We start from the raw sequence: 13,244 nt of genomic DNA, 5'->3' as shown, positions 1-13,244 counted from the left end.
CACTTCTTCTTGTCCTAGTTGGAGACCCCTGACTTCTTGGCTGTTGATAATCGCCCGGCACAGTGGCTCTAGGTATAGGGAGAAAAGTGTGGGGGACGTAGGGCACCCTTGCCGCACTGAGTTGGTCACGGCGAATCTTTGTCCTACAGTTCCATTTATGATCAGCTGAGCTGAAATGTCCCGGTAGCATATCTGCACCCATTGCTCTAAGTCATCTCCGACACCTACATAGTGTAGAAGTTCGAATAGAAACTTTTGGGACACCCGGTCGAAGGCCTGCATTAGATCCAACTGGAACACTGCGAGTTTCAATCCTGTAGCTTTTGCGATTTCGGCGGCGGGGCGCATTAAATGCAGATTGGTAGCGATGTATCTTTTCTTGATTCCGTAGGATTGATGTTTGCGATGATTTTCCACAGCAGGCTGTTCAGTCGTCGAGCCAGCACCTTCGCTAAGATCTTATAGTCGCTGCATAGTAGGCTAATGGGCCGCAGGTCCGACACTGTGCGTACTCCCTTGTGACTCGCTCCTTTTGGTATCAGCACTGTGTGGCACTTTCTCATGGATGGCTTCATCAAACCTCGGACCCTGATATCCTCAAAAACGGCTTCCAAGATCGGAGATAGCTCTGCGTAGAATTTCTTGTAGAAGGCCGCACCGAGCCCATCGGGTCCCAGCGCCTTGTTCCTCGGTAGCTTCCTTATTACGCTTGATATTTCTTCCGCCGTTATCCTTCCCTCTGCCTTCACTTTGTCGTTCTTAGTCACCTGCCGCATATTCTTGAAAAGGTCAGTGTTGGATGAGGGAGAGAATTGCTTCATGTTGAATACGTTTTGGTAGTGCTCGTGCAACACGGCCTGCACTGCCTCAGCTCCTTCTTGAACTGTGCCATCAGCGTTCAAACTGGCGAGCTCATTTTGTCTTGCACGCTGTCTTTCCCGTAAAAGGAAAACCTTAGTCGGGGTTTCGTCTCGCTCAAAAGCTCCCAGGCGGCTTCGTATCTGCGCCCCAACATGTCGTTCTCGAATCCGTTCTAAAATTTTCTGTTTCGTGTCTTTTACATCTGCAGTGAAAAGACCGGGTGTTTTCTCTTCCTCTTTCAATATCGTCAGCAAGCTTCTCGTCAGCGCTTTCAACTCCAGGTTCCTTTCCATTGCTCTTCTTTCAGAGTGCTCAATTGCCTTGGCACGTACTTCTTTAAAAATTCAGAGGTTGGGGCGCTTAACCCCTTTTCCTTTACTCTGACAATCAGATCATTAACATCTGATGTGAAGATTGGGTCTTCGATGATGCTCTCATTCATCTTCCAGCCAGTATTGCGTTTCCGGTTCTTTTTTTTTTCTTTTTTCACTTCTGGATTTATCTGCACGCTTACAAATGCATGGTCCGTGAAGGCCAAAGGCGTGACGTCATATCTTGTTGAGAAGGAGCAGATGCCGCCGGAGATATAGATTCGGTCTAACCTTGCGTGCGATGTCCCTTGCCAATGCATTTTTAATTAAATGCGTGATTAAATGCCAATTTAATCGCTGAATCTTCTGTTCCTATTCCCACGTCATGCAGGTCGTGATGCTGTAGTATCCGTTGCAGAACGCCCACGCTGCTATCTTGCTTTCCCTTCTTGTAGGTGCAGTCTTGTCGCCGCACAACGCAATTAAAGTCCCCGGCTAAAATCAGGTTACTCGCTGTGTTAACGAAGTGCTCGACGCTTGTTTCAAAGAAGAGCTTTCGCTCAGCAGACTCATTTGGAGCATATATGCTCACCACGCGTATAATTTCCCCGTTCCATAAACAGTCTACACTGGCAAACCTCCCGTTTTGTTCCAAATTGCAGTCTATCACCTTTACCTTGCTGTCCTTCTTGATCATCACCGCAGTTCCCGCACTTCCACTAGCGCCGGAGGCATGAAATACAAAGAACCATCGCTTGAAGGCATCAACCAGTTCAAATTCCTGTTCTGGTAGAAATATTTTAGTCTCTTGTACACAGAGGACATCTATATTGGCGTATATTGCAGTGTCCCTTAACCAGGCTTTCCTTTCGCTTCTTATTAGACTGTTGGCATTAATCGTAGCTACCTTTAGCTTGTGTTTGTTCTTCATGTTTTCGGGGTTAAACTATACGTTATTTCTTATGCTCCTTCAGAAGTCGCCGTCTTTCCTGTGGCGTCATATGGGGTGTCGGGAAATATCTCGACCTTTTATAGCTTGTACCAGTCTCCTTCCACTTTCTGTCAGTTTTCTCGGTGTCTGTTATTTCCCCGCTATGCCTACTGCCCGCTGCTTTGTCGATTTCGCTTCTGGTGCTGCTCTCCTCTTCCAGATACTCTGTGCGCCTTCCTGTCGTCTGCTCAGCCTGCTCTGACTTCTGGGAAATGCTTGCTTTGCCTTCGTCGGGCTGTGTTGTTCCAACTATGGAAGCCATTGTGCGTCCGTCCTCACACTGTGCATCACCATCATTGCGCGGAGTCATCAGTGACGTTTCGACGGCACTTCCAGTTTCCGCGTTCGGATCCGCAGTAACCTCAAGCAGTCCATGGTTGTCCTCACTGCTGCTTTTGTCTTTGGGTGGCGGCTCATCGATTGCAAGTTCTGCGTTACTCCTTGCCTCTGTCATGTCCCCGGCTTGTGTGGATTCCTCCACATCCATCAAGTCAACCGCCGATACATCCTCTGGAGTTGGTCTCGTTTTAGATGCGTATGTGCTGACGCAGTCGGCATCATCGTGGCCGAATCTTTTGCAAATCCTACACCATTGAGCCTTGCAGTGTTTTCGAAGGTGGCCTACTCTTTTGCATCGAAGACACAAGGGTGGTCTGCCAGGAATCTCGATAAGCACTTGTCCCCCGAGTATTTTCATGATGTGCGGTATGCTGTCTGTGCTTACCCCATCACCAAGGACGATCCTGACCTTCCGCGTCGTCGTCTCGGCCCCAGCGAATGCCGTAGATCGCCATCTCTCTCGCTCTATCTGTTCCACTTTCCCGAAGGCACCCAGTACACTTATTACGGCACTGTCCGGAACATGCATTGGAAGCCAATGCACCGACAACTGCACCTGTTTTTGGTTCGGGTCGATGATTAAACACTTTCTGCCTTTCACGTCGATTTTTCTTATTGCAGTTAGCTTTTCCTTCGGTAGTCTGGAGTGCAGGGTGAGAGCCCAAACATGATTGTACAGATAAGCGCCAAATTGGGCCACGTCGTCCTTCGTGATCACCGCCAGCACTCCGTCGGCGAAATCATCCGCACGATAAGGCCTCGCGGAAGAGTCCGCTTGCAGAAAAATTGCGTTTGAAGAAATGTTGCCTGTCGGCAGGGTAAGAAGCAGAAGCCTGTAGTTGTCAGTCGACGAGGTGTTTACAGTTGAGATGGTGTTCTCCCGGCTAGTGTTAGCCGTGTTCATCGCAGCTCCAGCGGAGCCCATGCTCTACACGTCCGTACGCTACGGCGGCCGGAAGTAGAATCCGACCGACCCCCTGCCCTCCTGTGGAATCGAAGTGTATGTCATAGCAATGCCTGTCCACAGTTGAGAAAACAATGTTCGACGGGAGGAAATCGATCCCCGTGCCTCATACATGGATCCCTGAGCCTCATACATGGTAACCCAGCACTGTGCTACCGACACCCTGCCCTCCAGTGGAATCAAAGTGTATGTCATAGCAATGTCTGTCCACAGTTGAGAAAAAAAAAATGGACGGGAGTGGAATCGATCCCCTGGCCTCATACATTACAACCGAGCACTGTGCCCACTCTGGTATCGACCCCCCGCCCTCCTGTGGAATCAAAGTGTATGTCATAGCAATGCCTGTCCACAATTGAGAAAAAATGTTGGATGAGAAACAATACCCGGGCCTTATATATGGCAACCCAGCACTGTGCCCACTGTGCTACCGAACCTCCACCCTCCTGCAGACTCAAAGTGCATGTCAAAGCAATGCCTGTTCACAGTTGAGAAAGAAATGTTGGACGGGAGGGAAATCGATCCCTGGACCTCATACATGTCATCCGAGCACTGCGCCCACTCTGCTACCGACCCCCGCCCTCCTGTAGAGTCAAGGTGTATGTCATAGCAGAGAAAGAAATGTTGGACGGTAGGGGAATCGATCCCCGGGCCTCATACACGGCAACCCAGCACTGTGCTACCTACCCTCCACCCTCCTGTGGAGTCGAAGTGCATGTCATAGCAATGCCTGTCCAGAGTTGAGAAAGAAATGTTGGACGGGAGTGGAATCGATCTCCGAGCCTCACACATGTAATCCAGCACTGTGCTACCAACCCCCCACCCTCCTGTGGAGCCAAAATGTATGTCATAGCAAGGCCTGCCCACAATTGAGAAAGAAATGTTTGACGGGAGGGGAATCGATCTCCAGGCCTCATACATGGCAACCGAGCCCTATGCCCACTCAGCTACCGACCCCCCGCCCTCCTGTGGAATCAAAGTGTATGTCATAGCAATGCCTGTCCACAATTGAGAAAAAAATGTTGGACGGGAAACGATACCCGGGCCTTATAGATGGCAACCCAGCACTGTGCCCACTGTGCTACCGAACCTCCACCTCCTGTAGACTCAAAATGCATGTCAAAGCAATGCCTGTCCACAGTTGAGAAATAAATTTTGGACGGGAGGGGAATCGATCCCCGGGCCTCATACATGGGGACCGAGAACTGTATCCACTCTCTTTTTTATGATTTTATTCATATAGTTTAAAAGTAACAATCAATAAAAAGCTGACATGTCTTCTGTCAGCCCAAGATGCCGTTCAGCAGAGCCCCCCTTTTCCATAACATGCAGCCCTCAAGTCCAGGTACCCCCCTCTCAAACTTATTTCTTATCCCGTGCCACTGTTCTTCCAGTTCCTCTTTTGCCCCCACACATAGCATCCACTTCAACTTGTGTTTGAGCTTTACTAACGGTGCACTCTGTTACCGACCCCCCCCCCCCCCCTCCTGTGGAATCAGTGTATGCCATAGCAATGCCTGTCCACAGTTGAGAAAAAAATGTTGCACGGGAGGGGAATCGATCCCCGAGCCTCATACATGGCAACCGAGCACTGTGCTCACTCTGCTCACGACCCCCCGCCCTCCTGTAGAATCACAGTGTATCCCAAGTAACACGAAATGTTGCATCAACGTTGGGCTGACGTTGTCCTTTCCACTCTCCAATGTTGGAGTAACGAGGGATTCCAACATTGGAACACTGTGGGAATGTCGCCTCCTTTAATGTTACATCTACATTGGTATGCAACGTTTCTTCTGATGTAACAACGACATTCTTACAACATATGCTATTCAGCGCTGGACAACAATATTTCACGGTTACAACGCTGGTCCCACGTCTCCCTAACATTGTTCCGACATTTAAGCAACATCTCCCCCATACTGGTCCCACGTTCGCACTGACACTGCTCAGACGTTACAGCAACATCTGTTCCAACAATGTTCCAATGTTAGTACAATGTATGCCCACACACTGTTCCGATATCATCTGCCCAGCAGCATTCCAACATTTGAGCAACATCTGCCCCCTATATGCTGGTCCCACGTTTGCGCTGCCGCTGCTCCGACATTACATCAACATCTGCTCCAACAATGTTTCAACATTAGTACAATGTATGCCCACACACAGTTCCGACATCATCCGCCCAGCAGCATTCCGACATTTGAGGAACATGTGCCCCCTATAAAGTGATCCCACGTTTGCGTGGACACTGCTCCGACATTACATCAACATCTGTCCCAACAATGTTCCAACGTTAGTACAATGTATGCCCTCACACTGTTCCGATATCGTCTGCCCAGCAGTATTCCGACACTGATCCCGCGCCTGTTCTAATGACGTTGCGGCAATACAGCGACGTCTGCACAGACGGCATATTCCAGAGGTTCATGTCTGCCTGAGCATAGCCAGTGTCATAGTGTGCAGCATGCAAGAAAATGAAATTATGTGAATGTAACGGTTTATTCACAAATGCCACTGGTGTTCAGGCCTACTGGAGTTTCAGGGCTACTGGAGTTTCAGGCCTACTGGATGTTCAGGCCTACTGGAGGTTCAGGCCTACTGGAGGTTCAGGCCTACTGGAGGTTCAGGCCTGAAAAGACAAAAGTTTATTAGCAGATGCAACAAAATTTCAATGTGGACTTCATAGCATAGGTGGCGACATCACAGTGACCTCAATGGCCAATGTCACCACAAAAATAAGGGAACTTAAAATGACAAGCATGCAAAGGTGCATGTAACTTGCTGTTGATTGTTTTTTTGTTTTTTTTTTATGGCTCAAGAACGACTGAGACCATGCTGTGCCACCGCAGGGGAGGGCTGCGGATAATTTTGGCCACCTGGGGATCTTTAATTAACATGCGCCAAAAATCTTCGACACACTGTGCAACCTGCTGCTGAAGCACAGCCATTCTTTTTTTTAAATTCAAAGCTAGTCATCAGAAGTACACGTGTGATGCTGTAATTGCACCTCTGTGCTGATTGTGCGCTCCCTGCTTACAGTTTGGCACAAGTTCACTTAAGATGTTGTGCAGCTGCCAGGGCCTATTTGCACAATGACATCTCTCCGGCAAAGATATGGCCCACCCTTACGTGAATATCGCGTCTCCCAGCTCCTACAGGTGGTGTGGTACTGCGTGCAAAATGAGGCCTACCGAGTGCTGGTTAGAGCAAAATAAGCAAGAGAGTGCAATTTGGAAGCAATCGTGGCACCCCGACTAGCACTATTCGAAATATTCCAATTTATGAACATAACCAATACCAGAACCTCTGTAGATGGAGAGAAAAACAACTGGCAGGCTGGTTCATCGAACACCCAATAGGTTGACACACGATGATGAACCAGTCAGAGCCGTTTACGAGAGTTTGGCCGTTCTGTGATATTTTGCCTTCTTTTTTTGGAGATGGGAGCCACCGTGACGTCAGAACCACTGGCCTTGGCACCACCCATCGTGTGACGTCAACTGGCACGCTTTAAGACAGGCTCCTCCCAATGGCCAAACTCTCCTAATAAATGGCTCTGGAAGCAGTCTACCAGGTGTCTTTCTCACCTCCTACAAAGGTTCGGTAGTTGGTTATGTCCATAAATTGGAATACCGTATTTACTCAAATTAACGCACATCATCCTTGAGGGAGCATCATTGTCAGAGCCATCACTCACTATGTACATGTCATCCTCCATGCCACCAAGTGTGTTCGTAATGCAACATTTCGTGGAAGATATCATGATTCTTGTCTGGGGCTTATACAGAATTTAGTCCTTGGGGGCATGGAAGGTGGGTTCTACAAGAGGGCGTATTTACATACTTTTGACTCAATATTGTGCAAGGTTTCGCTTTTCACCATGTGAACACGACCGGACCGAAGGCACTGTGAGTCAACCTCCCTCTGTGTAACTTCGTATAGTGCTAGTGGGGGTATCACAATCACTTCCAAACTGCACTACCTTGCTCATTTGGCTGTACACCTCTTCAGTTTGCTATAAAAAGACAAAGGTTGGATGAGGCACCTACCTTTTACGCTTACGTAGGTTGCCGGAGGCCTGCCTGAACTGTTTCGCTATCTCTTCCCTGATTTCCAGGTTTGTTGCATTGGTGTACGCAGTCCTCACAGCCACTAAAAGAAACATAGGCAGAAATTAGCGCACTGACATTGTTCGCATGGAATTGTGTATGTGCACGGACATCAGGAGCACACACACGAGCCCTTTCCACATCTAATTTTGTGCTTCACAGCAGAGAAATGGAATGTGTAATGCAGAAGGATTGATATATCAAGCTAAAGCAGTTATAAGCTGGCAGTGCCCTTATAATATTATAAAAAAATGGGGACAGTGCCACAGTGTTCTGTTACTACTCCTCTGCTGATGTAAAGCAGCTCGGTGATCTACAAACCAGCAACACCAGAAAACGAGTAAGAAGGGTGTCAGGCTGGCCCAGTCTTCTACGGAAATAGTCACTATTAACCCTTGAGAGGGGCAAGCTCTTGTGGTATACATGATCTTTTAAATGCAGCTATCATGTTCACAGCACTGGATATCCATGTACCCCCCGAAAAGGCAGGACGGGCGAGCACTGGTCAAATTATTGGAAACCTATCTAGATTATGCACCGAAGAAATAATCATTAGTCACGTACTAAACACTGCCTGGCATATCTTCGTTACTTGAAATTCCCGCTTATTTGGCTGTCGGGCTGTGTACACAAGGACTGAAGCAACCTCCTTGGAGAACAGCTCTCTAATTATTCACCTTGTAAGGTCTCTCGGGGTGTGGCCGCCAACACTTCGCAGAGGCTGCACCTGGAAATTACAAAGAAAAGTCCATTGGAAGGTGCTATCTGCGGAGAAAAGGTAGGTGTAACATGGACTATGTCACAAGTCTACGCTAGGCGACACCATGATGTAGACCACGGAAGCGTGCGCAAGAACTGAGCACTGGGAGCTCCAGCAGAGGCCACTGCTCTGTTAGCGCTATATGGCCATAAAAACGAGACCCTGAAGTCCGCCAGCATCGGTATTATTTTAATCACGAAACTAAAGCATAGTACTCCATGATGTATTACTGAAAACAAGAATTATGTAGAAATGTAGAAGGAGGCTTTACCACAGCATTGAAGTTGTTTTCTTCTGTGATGAATGACTCCATGTTGTTAAATTCATCCATGGTTTGCAATGGCAGCTGCGGCATCCCTCAATGTTACCGATCACTACAGCACTGTTATGTTCTTTCTGCTGCAGCATGATTTTCAAATGGCGGATTTCCTCTCTCTTGTTCCTGATCTCTTCCATCTGACGCTCGAGGTGCCCAAGCACCTTCTTGTGAAAACCTAAAACTCGCCAAACATCAACAAAAGTGCTCAAGCACAGCAGGTAAATACCAAAAGCGCTACTTAGGAGCATATACCCTCAGCAGTTTATCCGCTACGTCCGACTGCACGCCGCCAAACATGAAGTGGGCTGGAATTGAAAATGTGCATATGTGACTTTAGGTGCAAAAACATGGGGGTGGGTGGCAGTTCAGGTAAGGCTCAAGGTTACTGAACGAGTTGAAGGACTCCACTGATAAGGCAGCAAGCTTTCGTTTCATGTTTTGACATGAAAGTGAGCATCTCAGCACCATCAGTGCGTGCTTATTTTATTGTTATTGCTATTGAACACAATACTGCACACAACTGAAGACTCCATGTGGAAGAGTCAATCAGCTTCAACAACATTTAATCACTATATTCCAATAGCAGGGACAGATATCGGGAGTATGCTACAGTTCGAAGTCTGAAGTCCTCACCAAATATAACGAGAAAAAAGATTGCTGAGCACACATCAACCGCGAGAGTCCATTTGATAATGTCCTACAACAAATAAGCAGCATGCGCCACAGCAGGGTGCTGTTCTGGTTGCAGACAGGGAAGAGCAGTGTCTCACAAAACCCAGACATTTGATTCCGAATGTGATTGAATAAAAAAAAACGAACAGAAGTAACCCTCCCAAAATAAAAAAAAAATGGGCTATGACATAGGTGCTCCCCAAGAATGGGTTTAAAACGTTATGCTGCCTGCACTTAGAGGTCTCCAAAAAAAAAAGCAGCTGAATTGCACAAATGCACGTAAAATTTTCTACCTTATTGTGGTTGCCTTCGGTACACTAAACTGGTGTTACTTTATGCTACTACAACTAGCTACAATTCAATACCTGAGGCCAGTGACCCACGTCGCGAGCTGGCATTCCTTTGACCTTCGCCAGGACTGGCCCCGAGGCTGTTGCTGTTTGGTTCTAAAATGTGAAGTCGACAGTAACTGTGAAACCAGAAATTACTTCCAAGACAAACATGATTACGGTGCACGCAAAAAGAAATGACAGGCGAAAAATGCACCACACCACCTTCATCTCTCCATTCATCCTCGGAATCAGATGCAGCCCTTATTGGCGCAGCTGGCGATTCACCACAGTCACTCGACTGTGACAAGTCTGTGATATACCTGAGGCTCTCGCATTCTCTGGTAGCCTGCTCATAGGCTGAAACATCAGAAATACAGAGTTTATTCACACTACCTATACATAGAAGAGTGCCGTTGAAAGACAAGAACACTTGCACAGCAACCAGGAGTGACTATGCAAATGCATGTCGATCACCTTAAATTGTACAAAAATACTGGAAAATAAACTACAATTAATTTGTAAATAAAGGGTAATCTGCTTTTCAATGCGCAGATAGTCGCGGGAAACTGCCAACAGCGAAGTTTGAGTAACCTGGACATAACAATGCAAACACCGATCTTGGACTAACCTATTCAGACAAATACAACTAATATGACTAACTTATTCATTTCTCGTTGTTCAGGACTAACCTAACAATTAACAAACATGCTGTTCCGTCGTGAATTGGATTTCGCAACCGGGAATATCGAGGTCCTCTCCTAGATAGGCCTCCGTTACTTTCATTACATATTTAAACACTGCATAAAGGTTGGGCCATTACTTACTTCCATGGAAGAGCCGCCGGATGTTTGAGAAAACTTCCCACGTTGTCTGCACAACTGGCTCGCAAGCCTTGATTGAACGAAGTACCCGGGTTTTTGAATATGGCGGCCACCAACACGACTTGTTGTCTGCCGTGACCCAGCACGAGGGCACAACTTCTAGAGTGTTCCCTGTCTTAAAATGGACGACGGAAAACTTCCCGTGCTCTGCCATACGTTTCGGGGCACAAGAAACAACAAAACGAAAAAAGAAAAGCAAACAGACACGACGGACTGACTTCTTTCGTTAACTTGCAAACTTCCGTATGTTGAGCTATCACATGTGCTATGTGTTGTGCTATGTAACTATAGGGAGGATGATGGTGATTGAGACCCATGTTTCCAGACTGCTAGGCTCTCAACAGGGCTGCGGGCGTAGGTGGTGTAGCTTATTTGGAACTGTTAAAAATAAACGCTAAGGAATAAACGTTTAAATATCCACCGTCAAAACTAAAACTTCCAAAATATACGCTTAAATAAATCCACAATAAAAATGAACCATCCACCGTTAATAACAAATCGTCAAAACCTTACACTTAAAAATATACAGAATGGCGTAGATGCAGGCTAGCTGGTGGATCTTTCAAATGTTTATTTAAGAAGTTAGGTGAAACCGGCTCTCAGTCTGCCCGCATCGGCCAAAGCATGATAAACTGCAAGCAAGCGACTTGAACGCTTGTGGTGGGGGATTCATTTGACTATGGATAGTTTTGCTGAAAACTATCGATAGTAAGCTAAACACAGTCCAAACCCGCTTGCTGCAAAAATGTAGAAGTCACTGCTCACAGTTTTATTATCAATGTAATCAAATACTTTTATTTACAGTTGCACAGTATTGATATTTTGGAATAGTTTCGGATTGTTAACATGAAAAATCGATTACACAAAACACAGGAACTGTTGAACATGAGAGAATTGATGTTCTGAGGCTGGAACGACATAGAAGGGACAAATACATGCAAAGCCTCAATTTGCCATGGATGTGTGTGAGTGAGCAAAAATGTAAGAGTGAAAGGAGGATGAGTGAGAGAGAATGGCTGGTTTGTCCCTTCAGATGACGCACCCTGGAAGTCGCTGAGAAGGCGTGTTAGCTTAGCTCAATTGGTAGAGCCCTGGACCGGCAATCCAGAAGATGTGGGTTCGACTCCTACAGCTGGCTAACCTTCTCAGTGACTTTCATCTTTCAGAGGAACTGTTCCGAAAACAGAGGGGAACCTCTGTTTAAACCAACAAAGCAGAAAAAAAAAAGCTATTTCATGGATTGTTGTGCTCTATGCATATGGTTGACATTAATCAGAGCAGTCGCATAAGCTGTCAAACTATATGAGTATAGTTTATATGTAGACGGGTAGAAATACAGTGAACCGGTAAGGAAGCATCAAGGAAGTGCCCCAGGACGAGAGCCGCCGATATTTCGAACACACACACACACACACACACACACACACACACACACATACATTGGATGGTGATGGGGTGGGCGATTCACCGCCGCTGAGGCGGTACACTGCCCTATTTCGCTTTGGGGGAGGATGAAGGAATGATGATGGAGCTTTCAAAGAGCCGTCGCCAGACCGGTGGAGCACAAGTACTCCGTCAGAAGTCGAAGGCCCTGCGTCTGGTTGGCAGCGTTCGACCACGGACCGAGGATCTTCGCTAGGTTGAACGGCCGCTTGTCAATGCGTTGCATAGAGAGTTCCATTAGGGCACGCTCGTGGTGGAATTGCCCACAAGCCAGGATGACGTGGCTGAGGTCGCTGTGGACTCCACAAGTGGGGCAGAGGGAAGACGAGGTGGAGCCGAGACGGTGTTGAAAGGCAGGTGTAAAGGCAACGTTGAGCCTCATGCGGTGGAAGAGAGCAGTTAAGGGGCGCGGTAGTCGCGGAGGAAGGACGAGAGAAAGCGTGGGGTCTACATCAGAGAGAAGGGAGTGAGCTATGTCGTGTTCTCACTGAGCCTGCATTTTGGGACCGGTGAGTGTCGAGAGGAGGTGTCTTCGGTCGCCGGACGACATCATTATCAGGGAAAAAGCTGCGTGCTGATGGGCGTTCAATGCGGCTCTGTCTGCTTCTTCGTTGCCGCTGATACCGACATGTCCGGGGATCCACTGCAATACTACAGTGTGCCCTATAATGGTCGCCTTCTTATAAGCTTGCAGGATTTCAAAGACAACAGGACCGAGGAGTCCACGTATCCCCAAGTTGGCCACACACTGGAGCGCGGGTCTTGAGTCTGTAAAGACGACCCAGGACTGAGCTGGACTGGCTGATATTTTTTGCATAGCAAATAGAATGGCGTAAAGCTCGGCACGACGATGTTCTGTGAGAAAGACGGTGACAGCAGGAGACTGACTGAGATGGAATGACGAATGCCGAGGACGATCCACCCCGAGTAGATGACCCGTCAGTGAAAACTGACGTTGACGCCGTGTAGTTGTCGTTCATCATGCCCAGGGTAAGCTGCTTGGCGACACACGGGGCTGTGTCCCTTTTCCTTCGATGTAGACCAGGAACAGTTAGGCAGGTGACTGGGCTTGACAGAGACCATGGAGGGGCACTGGGAGCCACTGTCTTCACTACGAAACGTGGGACGCTAGGCGTCAGCTGAGTCATCACCGAGCGGACCTTGCAGTGCTTGCGCCTCAAGACCTTCGATACGAGCGGGTGCCGCCGATGATGGGATAAAAGGCGGAGGAAAAGTCGGCAGGTCTCACCGTAGCGAAGAAGCTC

The 13,244-nt window shown here is 47.7% G+C and overlaps 1 long non-coding RNA gene across 1 annotated transcript; it reads right to left on the bottom strand.

Moving 5' to 3' along the window:
• Window positions 1-8,261: 8,261 nt before the first annotated feature.
• Window positions 8,262-10,068, bottom strand: LOC135367280 (uncharacterized). Its single transcript, XR_010414418.1, has 5 exons — window positions 9,878-10,068; window positions 9,689-9,769; window positions 8,904-8,956; window positions 8,604-8,826; window positions 8,262-8,299 (listed from the first exon to the last, which is right to left on the bottom strand). It is a non-coding gene; the product is annotated as an uncharacterized LOC135367280 (long non-coding RNA).
• Between the last annotated feature and the right edge of the window lie 3,176 nt (window positions 10,069-13,244).

This window comes from Ornithodoros turicata, chromosome 1 (genome assembly GCF_037126465.1).
Source record: "Ornithodoros turicata isolate Travis chromosome 1, ASM3712646v1, whole genome shotgun sequence".
Classification (NCBI taxonomy): domain Eukaryota; kingdom Metazoa; phylum Arthropoda; class Arachnida; order Ixodida; family Argasidae; genus Ornithodoros; species Ornithodoros turicata.
Note: the sequence above shows the minus strand (reverse complement) of the source record. Positions and strands in the feature narration are given on the sequence as shown.